The sequence below is a fragment of the Drosophila mauritiana genome, unplaced genomic scaffold (assembly GCF_004382145.1).
Source record: "Drosophila mauritiana strain mau12 unplaced genomic scaffold, ASM438214v1 U_175, whole genome shotgun sequence".
In the NCBI taxonomy this organism is placed as follows: Eukaryota; Metazoa; Arthropoda; class Insecta; order Diptera; family Drosophilidae; genus Drosophila; species Drosophila mauritiana.
The window spans coordinates 15,636-26,051 of record NW_022881306.1 but is presented as its reverse complement, the minus strand read 5'-3'; the positions used below and the strand labels follow the sequence as shown (position 1 = coordinate 26,051).

The 10,416-nt window shown below is 36.0% G+C and overlaps 2 non-coding genes and 1 pseudogene across 2 annotated transcripts; all 3 read right to left on the bottom strand.

Annotated features, from left to right (window-relative positions):
* Positions 1-3,725, bottom strand: LOC117149216 (annotated as a pseudogene; the record flags this gene model as incomplete).
* Positions 3,726-4,120: 395 nt separating this feature from the next.
* LOC117149215 lies at positions 4,121-4,299 on the bottom strand. The gene has a single exon (XR_004460126.1). It is a non-coding gene; the product is annotated as a 5.8S ribosomal RNA (ribosomal RNA).
* A 686-nt stretch (positions 4,300-4,985) lies between these two features.
* On the bottom strand, positions 4,986-6,978 carry LOC117149217. Its single transcript, XR_004460127.1, has one exon. It is a non-coding gene; the product is annotated as a small subunit ribosomal RNA (ribosomal RNA).
* Positions 6,979-10,416: the final 3,438 nt, after the last annotated feature.

The following is a 10,416-nucleotide window of genomic DNA, read 5'->3' as shown; positions in this document are numbered from 1 at the left end:
ACCTTGGTGGTCCGCGGGGCAGCGATGGGTGCAACCTGTGGCATCTGGGGAGCATTGGCGGCCGTATTCTTTAACGGATTCGACGACGGCGGCGGCGGTGGCGGCATAGCGAGCCGCGTCTCCAGTTCTCCACACCGGAGCATTAACGCCAGCACCAGCTCATCGTAGCGGCTGATAGCATACGAGAGCTCTTCCGTGTCCACTTCTCCTAGGCTGCGGAAGCTGCTTCTCACCATGCGCTGGGTGGCCGACAGCTCTGCCATCATGGCTGCTTGCCCAGCACGGGCGGCAGCGGTAGCGGCAGTGGCAGTGGTGGCAACAATTTTAGCAGCAGTGGAAACGGCGGAGGCAGCAGTGTGGTCGGCAGCAGGGGCAGCAGTAGGATCAACAGCGGTGGCAGCAGCGTGGGGGGGCAGGTGGCAGCCGCCCGGGCGTCCTCCAGCGACGAAAACGCCTCCTCAAGTACACCAACGGGTTCTGGCACTCCATTCGATGCCAGGGCAACCAATTTCGCCTGCGTCGGCGCCGAGCTCTTAGAGGCCAGATGGCTTCTGCGCCTGCCTCGTCTGGATTTCCTCGAGCACTACTTCCGCTCAAGGCACTCGCGCTGCTGTCGCTCTCGATCGGCATAACTCCGATGGTGGCTCCTCCTACCGTCGACGCCAGCAACCGTATGCTCGTTTGCTCAGTGACAAAAGGTAGATGCTCTAGAGCTCCACCTATCGGTAGCGTCTGGTAGCACTAAAACTGTCCCTAGACACAAACCCTAGCAGTGACTGCCACCAATAAGCTTTTTGACAGCTGCTCAAAAAGCTTACTCGAAAAACTTACTCGTAAGCTCGCCTCGCAGCACGTGCGGAGTGGAAAATTTCCAATAGTTTATTGTTTAATAATTTCCAAACCGCTTGTTTTTAACACTCGACAATTTTCACTCGACTTCCGCGGAGCACTAAATCACCGATTTAATTACTTTCCAAACAAGGAAAACTTAGTTATTCGCAATCTGTACACGAGCGCAACGAAAACACGTCCGTCGTTAATCCATTCATGCGCGTCACTAATTAGATGACGAGGCATTTGGCTACCTTAAGAGAGTCATAGTTACTCCCGCCGTTGACCCGCGCTTACTTGAATTTCTTCACTTTGACATTCAGAGCACTGGGCAGAAATCACATTGTGTCAACACCCGCTAGGGCCATCACAATGCTTTGTTTTAATTAGACAGTCGGATTCCCCAAGTCCGTGCCAGTTCTGAATTGATTGTTAATTGATAATCGTTATAATTGATAAGAACTAATTGGTTTAACCCAAATAGTATTCTTAAAAATTTTAGCAAGAAAGTTCCACAATTGGCTACGTAACTAAACTATCCGGGAACAAGTAACTAACATAAATGCTAGAAACTCTATTTACCCAGAACGAGCACATAAACCATGTTATTGTTTCCCAATCAAGCCCGACTATCTCAATCTTCAGAGCCAATCCTTATCCCGAAGTTACGGATCTAATTTGCCGACTTCCCTTACCTACATTATTCTATCGACTAGAGACTCTTCACCTTGGAGACCAGCTGCGGATATTGGTACGGCCTGTTGAGAAGTTTGCGTGTCCCCACCATAAATTTTCAAGGTCCGAGGAGAAAATATCGACACAACAGTATATGTCATGCTCTTCTAGCCCATCTACCATATCTCTCTGCGAAAGACTTCCATGGTAGTACGGCTATAAAACAGAAAAGAAAACTCTTCCGATATCTCTCGACGGCTTCTTTATGGTCGTTCCTGTTGCCAGGATGAGCACGAGGCCCATATTTAATAACAAACGGATACTCAACAGGTTACGGAATTGGAACCGTATTCCCTTTCGTTCAAAATTATTCAAGTGTATTATATTCGCTTTGTTTATATAGTTAGGCATTTTTGTTTTACTTGAAAATTTTCGGCTTTCGCCTTGAACTTAGGACCGACTAACTCGTGATCAACCACTGTTCACACGAAACCCTTCTCCACTTCAGTCCTCCAAGGTCTCATTCGATTATTTGCTACTACCACCAAGATCTGTACCAATGGCAGCTCCATGCAGGCTTACGCCAAACACTTCTACGCATACCATTGTACCTTCCTACTCACTAAAGTTTCAAAATTTATATCACAAGTAATATAAATCATCTACTTTAGCGGTAATGTATAGGTATACAACTTAAGCGCCATCCATTTTAAGGGCTAGTTGCTTCGGCAGGTGAGTTGTTACACACTCCTTAGCGGATTTCGACTTCCATGATCACCGTCCTGCTGTTTTAAGCAACCAACGCCTTTCATGGTATCTGCATGAGTTGTTAATTTGGGCACCGTAACATTACGTTTGGTTCATCCCACAGCGCCAGTTCTGCTTACCAAAAGTGGCCCACTGGGCACATTATATCATAACCTTGAACTTCATATCAAGAAAGTTAAGGTTCTTACCCATTTAAAGTTTGAGAATAGGTTAAGATCGTTTCGACCCTAAGGCCTCTAATCATTCGCTTTACCAGAAGATTATTTTATATAATATTAAAATGCACCAGCTATCCTGAGGGAAACTTCGGAAGGAACCAGCTACTAGATGGTTCGATTGGTCTTTCGCCCCTATACTCAATTCTGACAATCGATTTGCACGTCAGAACTGTTTCGGTCTTCCATCAGGGTTTCCCCTGACTTCAACCTGATCAAGTATAGTTCACCATCTTTCGGGTCACAGCATATATGCTCAAGGTACGTTCCAGTTAGAGGCATAAATAATATAAATATACATTATACATAACTATATAGAACGCCCCGGGATTGTGTTAATTAGCTATAAATAGCTAAAAAACTAATCCCATTATTAGTCAAGTTAATTACGCTATTAGGTTTACATCCCAATAACTTGCACATATGTTAGACTCCTTGGTCCGTGTTTCAAGACGGGTCCCGAAGGTATCCTGAATCTTTCGCATTGTTAATCATACAAGAGCATATAATAAACACAAAAATCAATGATAATTATGCCATTATATAATTCCGAAAAATTAACGCTCTGTAATAATATAAATCTATCAGCACTTTATCAAATTAATAACATTTATTCTGTGTTAAAATGCAAGCAATTTAATTGGAATAAACTATAAGTTATATTTTATGATAAATTTGGGATATGCTAATAGATTACAATGTCCTTATATGGAAAAAATGCACATTATTCTTAATAATATTATTTAAATATTACAATTTTAATGATGAATTTTCCATAACGGATATTCAGGTTCATCGGGCTTAACCTCTAAGCAGTTTCACGTACTGTTTAACTCTCTATTCAGAGTTCTTTTCAACTTTCCCTCACGGTACTTGTTTACTATCGGTCTCATGGTTATATTTAGTTTTAGATGGAGTTTACCACCCACTTAGTGCTGCACTATCAAGCAACACGACTCTTTGGAAACATCATCTAGTAATCATTAACGTTATACGGGCCTGGCACCCTCTATGGGTAAATGGCCTCATTTAAGAAGGACTTAAATCATTAATTTCTCATACTAGAATATTGACGCTCCATACACTGCATCTCACATTTGCCATATAGACAAAGTGACTTAGTGCTGAACTGTTTTCTTTTCGCTCGCCGCTACTAAGAAAATCCTTGTTAGTTTCTTTTCCTCCCCTAATTAATATGCTTAAATTCAGGGGGTAGTCCCATATGAGTTGAGGTTGTATATATAACTATTTTTTGCCATAAATTCTTTATATATAAATGATAAAACAATCAATTAAATTCGTTATAAATAGTTCCAATAGTTCTTGTAAGCAAAGTTATTTTTTATCCATTTAACGAACCAACGAAGAATAATAACAAAACCAAGATTTTTCTTTTTCCGAATCATTAATAAGAGACAATTCTAGATGAAAAATATTTCAATTTTTTATGCTAGACATTTCTCAGTATTATTTGATTGAAAAAGAAAATATTTCTCTTCGTTTTTCACATTCAAATGTGAGATAATGTTTTTCATTTCTTTTTTAATATTATGAATAAAATCATTATTTAATCCAATAATATACCATATGCTTATAAAAAATTTATAAACAACTTAATTAGCATAGTCTTACAACCCTCAACCATATGTAGTCCAAGCAGCACTATAAAATTAATTAAAGTACATAACAGCATGGACTGCGATATGCGTTCAAAATGTCGATGTTCATGTGTCCTGCAGTTCACACGATGACGCACAGTTTGCTGCGTTCTTCATCGACCCATGAGCCGAGTGATCCACCGCTTAGAGTTTTATAATTCATTTTTATATAATATCAATATTGTTTTTATTGAAAGAAATTAAAAATACACCATTTTACTGGCATATATCAATTCCTTCAATAAATTTATTTTTATACCTAAAAATAAATGTTGCGATATGTCTTAGTTTCATATAAGCATTATGTATCATAAAAATCTGGTTATGGTTTGCTATTTTGGGTGACACATACTGCAAAATTTATATAAAACATTAACCTGATGGATGACAGGTACAAACATTGTATATTTTAGGTTGTTGCATTAGCCAACGTATGCTCATAACATAGATGAACAATACATATTCGCAACGCGTGTATATTATGGTCCATATACACACACACTTATTTTGAATACCACATTCAAAATTATTTTAATTTTAATTCGACTTCTACTTTCAAATTTTGTTCAGTTTCTTCGATTTCCATTTTCGAGAATTTGTTTTTATAGGAAACGCCATTGTTGTAGTAGGTACTGCCACAAATACGCACAACAACATTAATAATGTTAAAGTCTTTTTATGAGGTTGCCAAGCCCCACATATAAAATAAAAGCCATCTTCATTTTATTTTGACTTTAACTTTTGATTCCGTGGAATCATTTTGTAATATTTTTATTTTGGTAAATTGTATTTATTTGTATTATAACAAATGTTTATTAACGATAAGGATATTATACAATAATGATCCTTCCGCAGGTTCACCTACGGAAACCTTGTTACGACTTTTACTTCCTCTAAATAATCAAGTTCGGTCAACTTTTGCGAAACAACCGTAACACGCAAGGCGTCACAGTGATCACGTCCGGAGACCTCACTAAATAATTCAATCGGTAGTAGCGACGGGCGGTGTGTACAAAGGGCAGGGACGTAATCAATGCGAGTTAATGACTCACACTTACTGGGAATTCCAAGTTCATGTGAACAGTTTCAGTTCACAATCCCAAGCATGAAAGTGGTTCAGCGGTTTACCCGGACCTCTCGGTCTAGGAAATACACGTTGATACTTTCATTGTAGCGCGCGTGCAGCCCAGGACATCTAAGGGCATCACAGACCTGTTATTGCTCAATCTCATTATTGCTAGACGCAATTTGTCCATTTAAGAAGCTAGTGTCCTTATAATGGGACAAACCAACAGGTACGGCTCCACTTACATAAACACATTCAAACACAATAAACATTTTACTGCCACCATGAATGAAGGCTACATAAGCTTCAGCACCATAATCCTGAAGATATCTATTTAATATATTTGAGTCTCGTTCGTTATCGGAATTAACCAGACAAATCACTCCACGAACTAAGAACGGCCATGCACCACCACCCATAGATTCGAGAAAGAGCTATCAATCTGTCTTACACACTTATGTTCGGACCTGGTAAGTTTTCCCGTGTTGAGTCAAATTAAGCCGCAGGCTCCACTCCTGGTGGTGCCCTTCCGTCAATTCCTTTAAGTTTCAGCTTTGCAACCATACTTCCCCCGGAGCCCAAAAGCTTTGGTTTCCGGGAAGCGACTGAGAGAGCCATAAAAGTAGCTACACCCAATTGCTAGCTGGCATCGTTTATGGTTAGAACTAGGGCGGTATCTGATCGCCTTCGAACCTCTAACTTTCGTTCTTGATTAATGAAAACATCTTTGGCAAATGCTTTCGCTTAAGTTAGTCTTACGACGGTCCAAGAATTTCACCTCTCGCGTCGTAATACTAATGCCCCAAACTGCTTCTATTAATCATTACCTCTTGATCTGAAAACCAATGAAAGCAGAACAGAGGTCTTATTTCATTATCCCATGCACAGAATATTCAGGCATTTGAAGCCTGCTTTAAGCACTCTAATTTGTTCAAAGTAATAGTACCGGCCCACAATAACACTCGTTTAAGAGCACTAGTGCAGGTTTTTAAATAGGAGGAACATATGAAAAAATACAAGTATTTAATCACATATAAGAACTCCACCGGTAATACGCTTACATACATAAAGGTATAGTACTAACCACAATTGTAAGTTGTACTACCCGTATGAAGCACAAGTTCAACTACGAACGTTTTAACCGCAAAACTTTAATATACGCTATTGGAGCTGGAATTACCGCGGGCTGCTGGCACCAGACTTGCCCTCCAATTGGTCCTTGTTAAAGGATTTAAAGTGTACTCATTCCAATTACAGGGCCTCGGATATGAGTCCTGTATTGTTATTTTTCGTCACTACCTCCCCGAGCTGGGAGTGGGTAATTTACGCGCCTGCTGCCTTCCTTAGATGTGGTAGCCGTTTCTCAGGCTCCCTCTCCGGAATCGAACCCTGATTCCCCGTTACCCGTTGCAACCATGGTAGTCCTAGATACTACCATCAAAAGTTGATAGGGCAGACATTTGAAAGATCTGTCGTCGGTACAAGACCATACGATCTGCATGTTATCTAGAGTTCAACCAATATAACGATCTTGCGATCGCTTGGTTTTAGCCTAATAAAAGCACATGTCCCATAAGGTTCATGTTTTAATTGCATGTATTAGCTCTAGAATTACCACAGTTATCCAAGTAACTGTTAACGATCTAAGGAACCATAACTGATATAATGAGCCTTTTGCGGTTTCACTTTTAATTCGTGTGTACTTAGACATGCATGGCTTAATCTTTGAGACAAGCATATAACTACTGGCAGGATCAACCAGAATAATGTTTTTCCTTCATATTCCATTCATATATTTTGAATCGAAATAAGCAATATAATAGATATATAGATATATAGATTTTTCACTTTATATAATTCCATGATTTTTATTATATTGAATAAAATTCAATATTTCGCCTTTGGGTAAAATTTTAAATATATAAGTAAAAAAATCCATTCGATTACGGCCATTTTTATATAGCATTCGTAATCCATATTTTCATTTTTAATTTATACTTGTTTTACCAATATAACAAGAATTTCATCTAATTATTGTAATATATATATTTCTATAATTTTATCTTTTTATACATACATATTTCATTATAAAATATCATTTTATTTCCAACATACATAATTATTGTATCCACACATGTACAATTTTTGTTTAACCAATATAAATATTAAGTTAAATCATTTGCATTTTGAAGATAAATTTAAAATTTATCTCTTTTCATATATATCTCTGGTAATATATAACATAAAACCAAGCGCATATGATAATATTTCCACATTTAATATATAATTTTATATTTCTTTCATAAGAATCCATATTTGTATTATACCGTAACGATATAATAATCCAACTATACGGCAGGTAATAAATTAATATTTGCCTGCCTCCAAAAATTAACGATAATATATGGAAACGATTTGTTATTCTATATATAATAGAAACTTGACTTTTGTTTCAACGATATTATCTATAAAGCGTATTCCTATTATCCGCGGAGCCAAGTCCCGTGTTCTATAGAACTGAGAAACAAATTTGTACGGATAATAATATACTTTATTGTATGTAACCAATATAAACATAATCCGAAATAAATATTTCGAATAATGCGGGAGGTCGGCAACCACTGCCTACCTATAGTAGTTTTTGAACCCGCTGTCCTCAAAGCGGGTATTTTCAATTCCGTTTGCCACCCAACATACGGGCTATTCTCTTATATATTAAGAGATTATAGGAACATTTCATTTTTTTTCCATTATTCATATATAATATGATTATTTTTTCCCTTATACATATAATAATTAATCATTTTCATATGTATATTATTTAATTTACTCATATTATTGCCAAAATCATATGAATACATAAGTTTTGAACAATATGAGAGGTCGGCAACCACTGCCTACCTATAGTAGTTTTTGAACCCTCTGTCGTAATTCCGGTCGTTTACACTACTATACCCTCTCACTATAATGGCTTTTCTCTATAATACTAAGAGAATGTGGGATTTTTCAGCATTTTTTCCCTTATACATATAATAATTAATCATTTTCATATGTATATTATTTAATTTACTCATATTATTGCCAAAATCATATGAATACATAAGTTTTGAACAATATGAGAGGTCGGCAACCACTGCCTACCTATAGTAGTTTTTGAACCCTCTGTCGTAATTCCGGTCGTTTACACTACTATACCCTCTCACTATAATGGCTTTTCTCTATAATACTAAGAGAATGTGGGATATTTTCAGCATTTTTTCCCTTATACATATAATAATTAATCATTTTCATATGTATATTATTTAATTTACTCATATTATTGCCAAAATCATATGAATACATAAGTTTTGAACAATATGAGAGGTCGGCAACCACTGCCTACCTATAGTAGTTTTTGAACCCTCTGTCGTAATTCCGGTCGTTTACACTACTATACCCTCTCACTATAATGGCTTTTCTCTATAATACTAAGAGAATGTGGGATATTTTCAGCATTTTTTCCCTTATACATATAATAATTAATCATTTTCATATGTATATTATTTAATTTACTCATATTATTGCCAAAATCATATGAATACATAAGTTTTGAACAATATGAGAGGTCGGCAACCACTGCCTACCTATAGTAGTTTTTGAACCCTCTGTCGTAATTCCGGTCGTTTACACTACTATACCCTCTCACTATAATGGCTTTTCTCTATTAATACTAAGAGAATGTGGGATATTTTCAGCATTTTTTCCCTTATACATATAATAATTAATAATTTTCATATGTATATTATTTAATTTACTCATATAATTGCCAAAATCATATGAATACATAAGTTTTGAACAATATGAGAGGTCGGCAACCACTGCCTACCTATAGTAGTTTTTGAACCCTCTGTCGTAATTCCGGTCGTTTACACTACTATACCCTCTCACTATAATGGCTTTTCTCTATAATACTAAGAGAATGTGGGAATATTTCAGCATTTTTTCCCCTATACATATAATAATTAATAATTTTCATATGTATATTATTTAATTTACTCATATAATTGCCAAAATCATATGAATACATAAGTTTTGAACAATATGAGAGGTCGGCAACCACTGCCTACCTATAGTAGTTTTTGAACCCTCTGTCGTAATTCCGGTCGTTTACACTACTATACCCTCTCACTATAATGGCTTTTCTCTATAATACTAAGAGAATGTGGGAATATTTCAGCATTTTTTCCCTATACATATAATAATTAATAATTTTCATATGTATATTATTTAATTTACTCATATAATTGCCAAAATCATATAAATACATAAGTTTTGAACAATATCAGAGGTCAGCAACGGTCTTTCCTCTATAATACTAAGATAATATGGGAATATTTTCAGCATTTTTTCCCTTATACATTTATACATATAATAATTAATCATTTTCATATGTATATTATTTAATTTACTCATATTATTGCCAAAATCATATAAATACATAAGTTTTGAACAATATCAGAGGTCAGCAACGGTCTTTCCTCTATAATACTAAGATAATGTGGGAATATTTCATCATTTTTTCCTTTATACATTTATACATATAATATTTAATCATTTTATATGTATATTATTTAATTTACTCATATAATTGCCAAAATCATATAAATACATAAGTTTTGAACAATATCAGAGGTCGGCAACGGTCTTTCCTCTATAATACTAAGATAATATGGGAATATTTCAGCATTTTTTCCCTTATACATATAATAATTAATCATTTTCATATGTATATTATTTAATTTACTCGTATAATTGCCAAAATCCTATGAAGACATAAGAGAATACAATATGAGAGGTCGGCGCAACCATAATATAGTAGTTGATGACGAGGTGTTTGGCAACTTGATACAATTCTTTAAAAAGTCTTTATATTAATTATATGATAGGGACAATATCATATGCGTCACTAAATTGATGACGAGGTGTTTGGCAACGTGACACAAATCATTAAAGTCTTTATATTAATTATATGATAGAGACAATATCATATGCGTCACTAAATTGATGACGAGGTATTTGGCAACTTGATAGAATTCTTTAAAGTCTTTATATCAAAAATTATATGATAGGGACAATATCATATGCGTCACTAAATTGATGACGAGGTGTTTGGCAACTTGACACAATTCATTAAAGTCTTTATATTAATTATATGATAGAGACA